Source organism: Antechinus flavipes, chromosome 5, assembly GCF_016432865.1.
Source record: "Antechinus flavipes isolate AdamAnt ecotype Samford, QLD, Australia chromosome 5, AdamAnt_v2, whole genome shotgun sequence".
NCBI lineage: Eukaryota > Metazoa > Chordata > Mammalia > Dasyuromorphia > Dasyuridae > Antechinus > Antechinus flavipes.
In genome coordinates, this window is record NC_067402.1 from 75,651,708 (window position 1) to 75,664,293 (window position 12,586).

Here is a 12,586-nt window from a genome sequence, read left to right on the forward strand (position 1 = left end):
CTAGGCATATAGCTTGATTCAAACTGAGGCAGAATGAAATACACTATTCTTTACATTGTGTCAGCAGTAAGATTAAGTGGGTTAAATAAGTGCTGGATTAAATGCATGTAAAATCTTTTTAAATTATTTCAATCATAAATATAGAACTGAAGAAATGAATGTAAAGAAATGGAAAATTTTTAAATATAATTTTTATAGGTTTCAGTGAATTGAGTTTTGTTTCTTTTAGTTTTCAATACTGCCTTACTGGGATACACAATCTTTTGTGTATCCCTACTCAATCTTCCCAACTCAGTTTGCTGAATCATGTGTCCTTTCAAAATAATTTTAGAAGGAATATAGTCAAAAAATTTAAAAACAAATTATATAAATGATTAATGATTTTTATTCATTAGTAAAACTTAAGCATAAAGATTCACTGGGAAATTTTGACCTTAAGAATTATATTTGAGAATTACACTATTTTTCAAATATTTGACTTTTAGAAAACAAGACCTTATATTTGTAAAGAATTTATGTTTCATAAAACATTTAGTTCAGCAAAAATTTTACTCTGTTTAAGGCACAATATTTCACTGGATCATCATAATTACCTCTGGAAGCAGAGAGTTTAATGATTTTTCACATTTTATATATTTAGAAATTGAGGTTCAGAGGGATAAAACCTGATATTCTGTAGTTTGCTGTAGAGAGGCAATGCCTCTTTATTTCTATACCACACGATTTTGCAAGCAAGTAGATCTCAGCTACTTTAAAACATTTCAAGAAGTTATTTTTTTTCCAGACAGTGAGAAGAAATATTATGCCTCTACTGAGAGTTGAATAGTAGTGATTCAGGATGCTCCTATAGCTAATGATAGCATCCGGGACATGTTCATAACTTTTTTTATAATAGATTGAAAACTTTGTTAATTGGGAGTGAATTTCTAGAATTTATATATTACATACACTTGAATAGACACACCTATACACATATATGTTTTGAGATTTTACAGCTTAAAGCTTAAAACTACACAACAATTTAAGACTTTGGGGCGTGTGTGTGTGTGTGTGTGTGTGTGTGTGTGTGTGTATAAATGCCTATAAATACATATATAGACACATTTTTAAAAGCTCTTAAATGCATTTAGGCATATATATGTATATGGAAACACACATACAAATACATACATAGAAAAGAGACAAACCAACAGCAATGTAGAGGTAGAGAGGGTAAGGGAAATGGAGAGAGGGAGAAGGGAGAGACAGGAGTGAGAAAGAAGAAAAAGGAAGGAGAAGGAAAGGAGACACAGAAGAGAAAGAGAAAGGAAATCCATATTGGAAGAAGTACAGTTATGATTTTAAGAACGTAGGATTGACTGACATTCAAAGTATTAGAGGGAAGGAAAGATACCAATGATATGAAATGCATCTTCAACTTTATTATGACAAAAGCAACAGAGATGACTGAGGAATATCAGTAACTTCCAAATAATCTACTTATTTGTTCAACTCTACAGAATCTTTTTGAGAAACATCTACATATTAATTGAAGACATCCCTAATATAGGAACCAGCAGGCTTTCACAAGTTATATTGAACAGTAGATCACATTTTTACCATTTCACAATTCACTGAAATATCTAGAAAATATATGATCCCATTTGCCTTATTGTTTATGGATTATAACAAAAAACTGTTTGATTTAAGAGAACATATGTTCCATTATGCGATCTTTTTACAACATATCTCACATTCATAAATTAAGATTAATCAGGCTACTTTGGGAAATGCATACAAAACAAAGGCAGGATAAGTTTTGCAAGGATGGTACTAACTAATAAGTTAGCAGGATTAAAAAATGCTTCATGTAAGCAATGAGACTCCATGTAATAAATGAGTGACTTCCACCCTTCCTAAATGAGAGAAATACTGAATAGAACATGCCTTCTTTACCAAATAGCTTTATTTACCAAATTAAAGGGGAGAAATGAAGGAATACAGTGGACAGAGCACTGAAGCAAAGCTACAAAGCATAATCTTATTTCAGTCACTTAAATTTTTCTCTATTTCTTCAAGTATAAAATGAGTATAACGGTGGGTGGCCCTTACCTCTAAAGAGCAATGAGAATCAATGAGATAATATTAGAAGTTCTTTGCAAATGATAAAATACTATATAAATGCTATAATAATTATTATTTCCTAATCTCTAAAGTCTCCTGAAGCTCTATAATTCAGTGAACACAAGCTTGAAGAGCCTTCTACCCTATAACTGCTTTCTCTGTTTTCCCCTCTCACTCTTAAATGTATTGGTTGTTAGGCAGACAAAAGTGGCCCCTACAGCAAATAAAATCTAAGCGCAGTAACTCTTTGTTAATACAAAAGTGTTTTTCAAAGTTGTTTTCTTCATAGCAGAGATGACATGAAGCACTTGTCCTTATTGCCAGTGCTTGAAATCAGAGAATGAAAGGAAGTGGTTATGGTTTATCTCCAAGCACAGCAGGATGGTTTTGAATTATCTGAAAAAGCTCATGTGATATTTTGCCACCTTACTTCATCCTATTTCCTTTCAAGCACTGACTGAGAATTGTTAGATCTGAATTTCTTTGGTTAATTTGATCTTGGTTTACAAATATAAACCATCCGGTCCCTTCAGCATGCCAGGGATTTCCTATACTAACATGCCCATACCAGGACTTTTGTGGATACCATCAAGATAGTCTTCAGGAATCATATTCTTTTTTGTGTGTGTTCCTATGTCTAAATTGTCTGTTACTTAGGCCTAGTCTTTTGGAGAAGGATTCCAATGAAAGCCTACTCCTGCTCAATAAATTGCACTGGTTCCCTACTATCCATTTAAAATCTCCTAGTTGTCACTTAAAGTTTTTCACAGCATCATTCTTTCATTTCTCTAGCCGTCAGAGCCTAAATTTATTAGCTGTGAGGACACAATGGGATATTGAGTTTATTGGCTTGAAATGGTTGGAATGAAATCCAAGTTACTTATTCTATTTGAGAGACCAAACATTTTAAAGAAACAATCTGTCCATTTTATTTTTTAGAGACACAGTTTGGGGATCATTTTTTAAATTCAGAAAATAAATGTCATTTTCTTTTCCAAAAGTTTCTAGCTCTTGAAATGCCTTCATTTGCATACCATTGAGTTTGCTTTTAATTTAGTAATCTCAATGCAAAAATTCTCAATCTGAAGAGAAATAATTGGAATTAAAAAAAAAGAAATTAAAAAACTCTCATCTTCTTATTTAACTCACCATTTTTTTTTTTACCATGAGCTAAAATCTCTGGTTGCAGGTTCTTACTGGCTATATGATCCTGAATAGGTCACTAAATGTATATTTTCTTACTATATAAAATGGGGATAATTTTAGTACCTAAATCCCAGGGTTGTTGTGAGAATAAAATGAGATATTTGAAAAATGCTTTGTAAACCTTAAAGTAGTATGTGAATATTAGACTTTTTATTATCATTATTATTAACAATAACATGATAAATATGTTCTGGCCCATTTATTTAAAAAAGGCAAAGTTTTTAGGAACAAAAAGGTGATGTGATGGATAGAGTACTGGTCCTGGAATTAAGAGGACCTAAGTTCAAATTCAGTTTGATACTTGATATTCATTAGCTGTGTGACTTTGGACTAGTATTCAATCATAATAGTTCTCCAAAAAAAAAGATACTAAGCAGAATGTTTTAAGAGACTGAGTTTATGATATGTTAATTTTCAGGAACATCTAAATGGCATTTTTGATAGAAGTCTGGGAAATCAAATTCAGCTTCAGATACATATTAACTGTGTTATCCTGGTCAAGTCACTCAAATCCTCCTTATCTTAGTTTCCTCATGTACAAAATGAGAGTGCTAATAATAGCACCTACTCCCCAGAGTCATTTATACATCAACTGAGATAATAATTATAAAGCCATTAGCACAGAACTTAGCATATAGTAAGCACTATACAAATACTAGCTATGTTATTATGATTTTGTAGAGAAGACAGATGGATGTGTATGTAAAAGAGGCAACAACAGTATGTTGTTCATGATCCTCTAATAAGCAACAACCATTTACATAGTGCTATAAAGTTTGCAAAGCACTGTATGTATTTCATCTGATTCTCATAATAATCCTGCAAAGCAGGTGTTATTCACTACAATTCAAAAAAGTTGAGATAAAGGAATAAATATGTACAAGTATAACTGATTGAAACTAGCACCACTATTCTGTGAAAAGCAACCCTCTGATTTGACCCTCATCAAAGTAAGGCTCAAGGTAATTTATTGGATTGCACAATAACCTTAATGTTATTAAGCTGGTTTCCAATTGAAGATCTCAAAAGAGTGAAATGAAAAAAAAAATTTGGTTCATAAAAATGATTGCTCTCTTGCTGGTGTCATCAGCTAGTTATATTTCAGAATAAATGTGTTGATTAAGTTAAAAATGCATAAATAGGAAATAAAATATGTAAATTTCCTTTGTTTCTCTTAAGTTAGGCTTTTTTCTTTTGAAAAGAAGAAAACATCCTTCACAGAAATATATGAGTTGACACTATAGTCTAATCACAGTTTATCATGTAAATGCATATTTACAGTATTTTAAAAATGTGGATTATGTAAATCATTTTAGGGACATACAAAAACATGGATTATTTACCAGCTAGAAAATTATGTATTTAGAAATATTTTGAAATGCTTATTCTTTAACTGATGGACCATAAGTATTCATTCATAGCTGGTGCAGTTGATCGCTCCAATGTATGCTGTATTTAGACAGAATATACAAGGAAAGTTCTTATGCAGAGCAATTATGAGTGTAGAATACCAGCCAATTCAAAGTTAAACAGAACCATTGTTTCACATTTTGTTCTCAGCTTCCTTTGAAATAATCAGTTCTATTCTGGGCAACAATTTCAGGGTCTGGGCTTTTTATATTTTTCTTTAGAACATGAAAAATTGTCTTTTTAATTTATTTCACAATTGCCTCAAAAATTTGAGAAGGAATTAAGCAGCTGCATCCTAAATAGCCAAAACCCAAGTTCATAGCCTTTTAAGTGATGAAATATTTAGGTTGATCTTTTGTCTAAACCCTATAAATCAAGGATTCTTTATATCTGTAATAGATCTTTTTTGGCAGTCTGGTGAATACTATGTAACTTTTCAGAATGATGTTTTTAATTCTTAAAATAAAATACATAGGATTACAAGGAGAACAAATTATATAGGAATGCAGTTATTAAAATGTTGGGGGGGAAAGTTCATATAAATGCCAAGTTAAGAGCCTGTGCTAAAGATATTCATATGTGTGCTCAACCCATTTAATTTGGTTCTATGCCTAACTAAGCCCTGCTATTTTTAATTTTTAAAGGTAAATTTTTTTCAACAGTCAGTCATAAAATTCATCAAAGAAAATAAATTAAAGCTTAACTGAACAATTGAAAAATGCAATTGAATGTTACCAAAAAAGTACAGACATTACTGTTTTATTCAAAACCTTTTCCTATTTACAGAGCAACATTTTGGGGCCTTCTTTTCATGGTTAAAACAAATTCCTTCCCAACTGTACTTTGTTCCCCTAATCTCATAATTTTTCATGAAGTGCTTGGGGGTCAGGGAATTTAAGAACTAGTTACTTGAGGCTCACACTTAAAAAATGTAAAAGTATACTTTTTAGCTTCCTTGCTTATACCAACTATTATATAAGGGCCACTTAGTATAGGTTGAATCAAAGGAAACCAACCAATTCAAAGAATCAAGAGAGAAAATGCATATATTTGATTTTTCCTAAACTAAGCTATAGTCTAAAGGCCTCAGAAAGGAATTCCTTGGAAGGCTGGTGATGAGGTAGCCTGAGAATAGGAAAAAAAGGATGTCCATTATTCCACTAACTCTTACACGAACTGTGTGATCTGCCAACGAACAACACTACCAGAAACAAGGAAGAAGTCCTGTGCAGGCAGTCTGGAAGATCATAGAGGGATTCTCTAAATGAATCTTCCATATTATTCCCTCCTTCTAGTGAATAGAAAAGCAGGTTGGAGGAAGAGGAAGGAAGCAAAAAAAAAAGTGTAACTGCTGCATAAAGACTGGATAAACATCCAGTGAATACCTGTTTATATATTGCAGCTATCACAAACACACACATACATACACAGAGTCACTTGAATTTCAATTCAGTTGAATATAATTGATACTTATTAGTGGCTCCTTTGTGTCAACATTTTGTGATACCACTAGAAGTTTCAGAGTCTAAGTGTATTATCATCTGCCTATTCCCTTTCCATTCTGACTTGCATTCCCCGAAACTATGGGTTTGGGCTAATAGAAAGAAGTAGGAGTTGATATATCAAATGCCAATGACAAATAGCATCAGTGTGATACATATATATGTTTATGTATAAATTATATATGTGTGTGTATTTCTTGCTTTCCAGAAGCCTAAAGTTTGGTTGAGACAAGAAATCCATGAAATCATTAAATAAAAGCAGAAGGAAGAATATAATTAAGTGATAATTAGAGTGAAAGAGATGAGTTCAGAGAAGGGAGAGAGAGGCAAAATAACATAGAAAGATAGGGGAGAAGGAGAAAATGGTGAAAGGCTTCTGAGTCATATGAGATAAGAAGGAAGATAAGAGAAAGCTCTTGGTGAATGACTTCTTTTATTTTCCAGTGAAATATGAAATATGAAGTTTTAGCTGAAAAGGTGAAGGGCTGGAGGAATCAAAACAAACGAGAAGATGTAGAAAGGTTTGGAAAAGGCATTGTAATAAATAGGATACTTAATTGATTAAGGAGGGATAAAAGGATTTCCTTTCTGCAGTGAATGTCCAGTTAAACTCATGTAACATAACTTTATATGGAAGCTAGTCATCACAGTTTTATGATTTTCTCAAGTTCTTTTCTTATTCTGAGATAAGAACAAAAGTGATAGATGACAGGATTATATAAGGTTGGGGCTTGGTAGAACATAAAAAAGGGGAAGAGACTTAGTGTCAAGTTGCACAGATTTTCTTAGGGGTCAAGATGGAGAAGGGAGGAGACAATAGCCAGTCTAAGGATGATAATGGAAAAGAATTCAGGGATGGAATAAGTAGAGATCATAGTAAGGATGGAATATAAGCTTATTGGCTATAAGACATAGGAGACAATGGTCATTCTTAATTAAATCTAAGGGTTTTATTAAAAAAAAAACACAAAACCCCCAAAGATAATACAACCTCTGTTCCAAGATCTTCTAAAGAAGACTTCTTCCTACTACAGAAGGATTTAAAATTCAAAATGTTTTCTTAAGTTCAACAATTTTTTTGACAATAAAATTTAGTTCCATTACATACAATAAGTTTTGTTTCTCAGGAAGTCACATTGGTATTGTCTTTATGCTATATGAACCATCTGATGCTGAGATGGGATCATCAAGATCTTGGAACATAGCCAGTCCATCTGTATCCAAGTTAGGCTGGCTGCTGCTAAAGCCTGTTGAACTGGACTGGTACTTCAGATGAATAACAAGTAGTATTTTCTGAAAAATAGAAAATTTCTCCTTTGCTGTATGCAAAAGATAATTGGAAACAAAATGGAAATGCTCTTTTATCCCTGTCACAAATTATAGAATCCTGTAGATAGTTGTGGTTGTAGTACAAAGATGAAATATAGTAAGGGAAAATTCTAACAAGGGGATAAGTAACACTTCAATAAGTACACTCCATAAGCATAAAATAGTAATCTAAGATTTACAAAGTGCTTTATAGATTTTATTTAATTTTGTCCTCATAAGAACTCTAGTTCTCCTGGTCTTATAGATGAAGGAGAAGTTCTGTAGAATTAAGCAGATAACACTCTGTCCTATAACTAGTAAATGACAAAATAGGAAGGGACCCAGTTCATCTTAAAACAAATCTAGCTCTCCAACTACTGTAGAGCATAACCATGTGAACTCTAGAAGATATATTTACTGGTAATGAGAACCATACCTGTGATATCATAGTTCTGATCACAGTGCTGATGTTAGTGATCAGCAATATGAAACAGATGTATCCTACAAAAATAAACTCACATATGAATTTGTTTGAAAACATCCTCCTCTCTCAATTTTCCTTTATGTAATCCCAATGTACTCCTACATAATAAAAGCACAAATAAAAATCCTCCAATAGATTAACATATTTTGTCAAGGGATGACTGTAGATGGTTGGTAGTCTCATGTTGTGGTGGGTTGGGATGGATTGGAGCATCTGACAATTTACTAGGATTCAATATTTTCAAAGTTGATAGCACTTTCAGACTCTGAGATCTTTCAGTTTTCATCAGTTCTCCTCCATGACCCTAACTCAATTGCAGATCATATCCTCCCCTTAGACTCTCCATTAAGAGCATTTCATGATTCCAATCTTGCTTTTTAGATTTTTCTGTTTGTTCCCTCTGAGTCTTTATGTTGTCTGGATAGCAATAGGTTACAATATCTCACTTCTTCAGCAAAAGTTACATATGCCATTCCAGCCTAAAATGATATCTTAACTTGTGACCTACATATAAGAAATAAAATAACTCTTCTGTTGACATTTCCACACATATATGCCAAAATTTGCTGATTTTCCATCTCAGTAAAAATTGAGTGGTCTGTTCAGCCTCTTTTCACTGGAAAGTTAACAATGAAGTTGAAGAAGCTGTAATCTATATCAAAATATTGTCTTCCAAAACAACATTTTGCAATTTTATAGAATTCAAACTGTCTGTTTCCCTATTAGATTTATCGAGAGATTTTTTTGTAAATTTCTAATGCTAGAGGCAAATAAATTTAGTCACTTAGATGTGATCTTCAAATGATGTCATTTTACATGAAATATGCTAAGCTTTTTCTACCTGGCACATATCTTTTGAATATAGCATGTAGAAAACAACAGGGTAACACAACAAAGTTGATGATATTGTTATTAAAATAGCAAAACTTGAGGATAATTTGTGAGTTAGTTATTCATCTTAAAAGAATCAAGATTATTAAACCGTCTTCACTGTGAACTATAATAACATATAATGAAAAAGTTAAGTAACATTGAAAATCTTAAACCTCAACCCATAATATAAAACAGAAATGTGGCTGAGCATAGGCCTAATATAATCAAAACCTAAGGGTCTGTAGAATCCCATGAAATACCTAATGAGACTAGAATATATGCACATTATTTATTGATATCAAAATCTTAAATTAGGATAAACATCTTTTCCCAGAGGAAAAGAATTATGATAATAATACCAGGATCTTTTACTTTTAGAAGATTTCTAACCTAGGATAAAAAAAATGTGGTCAGTAGTCCCTGCTCCAATACTTAGCGTCCTTTCACTAAATCATTGTTTTTTTAAACTTTGGGTCTTTTAAAAATTATCAAAGAGTCCCAAAAGTTTTTGTTATGTGGGTTATATTTATCAATATATTCTGTATTGGAAATAAAAATGTCTTAGTATTCTTGTAAAAATGAGTTTAACTTCTTAGATCCCTTTGATCTCAGGGATACTTTAAGTAAAACATTTTGAATAGTTTTGTACTCAGCTATTCCATTTCCTTGTTTTCTGTTGATTACTCAACCTTTGACCTTGGTTTTAGTGTGTCAACCTGACTTATCTTCTGACTCTTCCATATTGTCTCTCTTTCAGTCAGTCAACTAGAATTAATTGAGCAACTTAATATGTGACAGGCACTATGCTATGTTCTGAGGATACAGAGAAAGACAATAAAACAAAACAAAAACAAAGAACATACTCCCTGCTTTCAAGGATCTAAAAGTCTAGTGGAAGGATTAGCATACAAATGACTAGGTTTAAGCAAGATATATACAAGCAAAATGTAATAAATTAATGAGGACATCTTATAGAAGATGGAATTTTAACTGAGACCTGAAGCAATCCAGAGAATCCAGGAAATGAAGAAGAAAGAATTCTAGGTATGTGGGATAATCAGGAAAATGCAAAAAAAAAGTCAGGAAATGGAATGTTTTATATGAGGAAAAGCAAGGAAATTGACATCACTGGATCACAGAATATATGGAAGGGAGCAAGGCTGTAAAGATAAAAAGGGATCAGGTTATGAAGGCCTTTTAAAATCATAAGATTGTATATTGGATGCTAAAGAGGAGTCATTGGAGTTTGCTGAATAGAGTAGTGGAGTGGTCTATGTTTTAGGAAGATTAAGTTTGAGATTTGCGAGAAGGATAGAATGAAAAGGGAAAAGACTTGATAAGGAAGACTCATCTTCCTGAGTTCAAATCTGGTTTTACATACTTAGGAGCTGTGTGACTCCAGGCAAAAAAAAAATGAGCTGAAGCATTTGTCCTTATTATCAGTGCTTGAAGTCAGAAGAAAAAAAAGGAAGTAGTATGGTTTATCTCCAAGCACAGCAGGATGGTTTTGAATTATCTGGAAAAACTTATGTGATATTTTACCACCTTACTTCATCTGACTTCACTTTAAAAGCACTGGCTGAAAATTGTTGGATCTAAATTTCTTTGGTTTACCCTGTTTGGCTCAGTTTTCTTATTTATAAAATGAGCTGGAGAAGAAAATCCCAAATGGATTCATGAAGAATTGGACATTACTAACAAAAACTTATTTGTTATTGGTAAATGTTGTTTCCTCTGTGAGAATTCCTTACACCAGAAATTACATAACTGGTTCAACTTCTCTACCTCCAACATTATCTATCTATCTATCTATCTATCTTTCAGATTTTAACATATGCTGTTGGTTTTTGTCCTTTGTGCTTAAAGAGGACCAAATTGACAACATTATATTGGAATATAGTATAGTGTGTTTGGCTCTGCCTGATCAAACCAATAAGAAAGCTCTATCACAGGCTGGGAACAAATAGTCCACATGAACATTTAAAGTAGGCTTGTTTCTAACTTTGTACATTTCATATTTCTTTTGAGCTACTGTAATTCTTTGCTCATAAAGTACAACATCTTCTTTGATGTGGATATGCCATTCTGAGTGATGCTGTGCCAGTATCTCCCATAGCTCATAATTGATGCCAAAGTTCTTCAGGAGACCTTGAGAGTGTCTTTGTCAAGGTCAAGAGACCTTGAGAGGATATCCATGAATATAATTATCTCTCTATCTCTTTCTCTATCTATCCACAATTAATAGAGTCATACATGTTTCACATTAATGAGTTTTTCAAGACATAGTTTTTTATTTTTGTTTTCGAGAAGAACATTAATGCTAACAATCAAACATGAATGTAACTCTTTTGATCATAAAAGGAATTATATAGAAATACAAAAGACATAATCCTGGAAAAAGGTTGCTATAAGATTTTCTCCATTGTATAGGCTTGTTAAAAACATGTTAGATGTGAGGTTAGAAAAACTTGTTTTCCAATACTAGAATATTATTTGGACAAGTCACTTAACTTCTTGTGTGATGTTGAACAAGTTATTTAAACTTTTCTAGCCTCCAGTTTCATCAGTGGTACAATGAAGGAGTTGTTCTACAAGGTCTCTAAAACTGTTCCTTGCTTTAGAACCTGGGACCTATAACATGATTTTGTTTTTTAAAAGAAAAAAAAGTGCTGTCTGGATATCATAGAACCATCCACTTATAAGCAATAGCACTATATAAATCCTTGGAATTCCTATGACAACTTGAGCAATTATCTTGAAGGCCTTGCTCGTTCTCTTCTTTTATGACCATGTCTGCACCATGACAAGAAACAGTAATAAGGAACAAACTCTAAGTACTTTCATGTACTATAGTTATTGCTGCTTCTATAAAAACAGTTTTATGGTAGTATCCTTCACTTACTTTCTTTGACTTTACAGATAGCAGGAGTTACATTTCTTGGAACCTGGAAAACAAAAAGGCTGTGATAGGCAAGTAGCCAGTAACCATTTAGAGTTAAAGATACTAGACTGAGAATCCAACCCATGGGGGAAGGGAGTAGATTCACTTTTGGTTTACATCTGCAACTTCCATTAACATTAATGGAAGTTAAGTGTGCACATCCAAGGCTGAAGAGAACACCAAAGGGGAATTGTCTAACTACTAACCAGGGAGTTGGAGAATAGGGAAAATTTTCTGCATGGGATATAAAGGATTTGAGCCATGAAACTCCTATTTGCATTAATGAGACTATAGTATAGTAGCCAAAAAATAAAGCATTTATAGCCATCAAGGGCATGCTTTGAAGTCATCTATCCAGGGCACAAATAATGAACAATTCTTGCTCATATTCTAAAAACCCAGCTCTTATTAAGAACACACCTTTTAGGTGAAGGTATTTTCCATGTAAACTCATGATTTGTCATAGAGATATTCACATTTGTCTTAGCAACAGTCATAGATTCTCTTCATGCTTCTCTATGATCCATGTTTACAAAAGAGTCTGAAAGATCTGGGGGGAAAAGAAGTTTTCAATATATTGTGTTATTAGTATGTTTCTGGGGCTAACTATAAGTATGCTAGCCAGGTTGAAATTGGAAAAATGTTCATATAGTGAGAAGTATACACAGCAAATTGGTGGCAGTGTGACAGTAACCTAGAAATGATACCAAAATTGGAAGCCATTTGAATTTGTTAAATGGACAAATTCTAAAAGACTTA